This window comes from Phalaenopsis equestris, unplaced genomic scaffold, assembly GCF_001263595.1.
Source record: "Phalaenopsis equestris unplaced genomic scaffold, ASM126359v1 Scaffold217505, whole genome shotgun sequence".
Classification (NCBI taxonomy): Eukaryota; Viridiplantae; Streptophyta; class Magnoliopsida; order Asparagales; family Orchidaceae; genus Phalaenopsis; species Phalaenopsis equestris.
In genome coordinates this window covers 3,722-4,887 of record NW_018236016.1, presented here as the reverse complement: position 1 = coordinate 4,887, position 1,166 = coordinate 3,722, and positions in this window count along the sequence as shown.

Here is a 1,166-nt window from a genome sequence, read left to right as displayed (position 1 = left end):
TGAAAGAAGGTTAGTATTATTACAGCTCTCAGATTACTTCCTGAAGAACTTCAGCTGTTTAGCTCTTAATAATCTACTTCAAATTTAAGTCAGAGTATAAGGCATATGCTCTCAGTTTATGTGATAGTTTATTGTGTTTTCTAGGCAGTTTTTTAAACAGTACAAATGTAAACCAATTATTTTTTCAAGTAAAAAAATTGCATATTCAACAAAATATCCAAAACTGCTCTAAGTTAAATAGATTATGAGAGCTAAAATTTAAGAAATTTTTTTCCTTTCTTCCTCCCAGAGGAGCTCAAAAAACAAGATGCGCAGGCATTATCTTGTTAGATCCTAGGGTTACTCGGCCAAGCATTAGGAAGCACTTGCCTAGGAAAAATTATTATATCCGGACTCCGGACGCAAAATTTGCTTCAGGAGCAGTGAGAGGGGTGTTTCTTGTGGCAGGTGGGCCCCACCCCTCTAAAACCTACCCAGCCAGTGTATTACAGTGAGGCCCACTTGCCATGTGGCAAGTGCCTGCTGATGCCGGTGCTTTGATGCAATAATCGCTCCTTGCCTAGGCATATTCAGTGCATCCCAAATACTGCAAAGGACTCACTACTGTCGCTTGCGTTGGTGTCAAAAGAACACTTTGCTTTAGCCAGTGGGACATTCGCCCAGTTACTAAAAGCCGTTTGCCGACGAGTGCTTCGAACCGTCGACTTCGTTGATAAAGTTGGCTAGAAAGGTCTACACGTTCATTAACCCAACCAGTAACCCCTCCCCATCACTCAGCCTAAGGAGTCTTCCATCTCTAACCATTGCTGTATTGACTATTGATGCCTGCCTGTTTGTAATGGTCCAATTATGTTTTTTTTTTTCAATTTTTTTTGCAAGTTTTACATACATACCACTCATTGCCAATGTATTTACACATCTAACCATCTGAACTTTAATTTTTACATGTGTGCCACCTTATCTAAGCATGAAATAAATAGTGTATTTCATTTAATTCGTTAATAGTTATTGCTAATTATTGAGTCTCTCTCTCGTGCAGAATGTGGAGCTATTTGATAAAATACCCAGATTGGAGGCGCACTTTCACAGGTTGGAGACCCCGCATATTTGACAGAAATCCTAAAGGAGGATGGTCAAGGTGCATTTAATATATATATATATATATA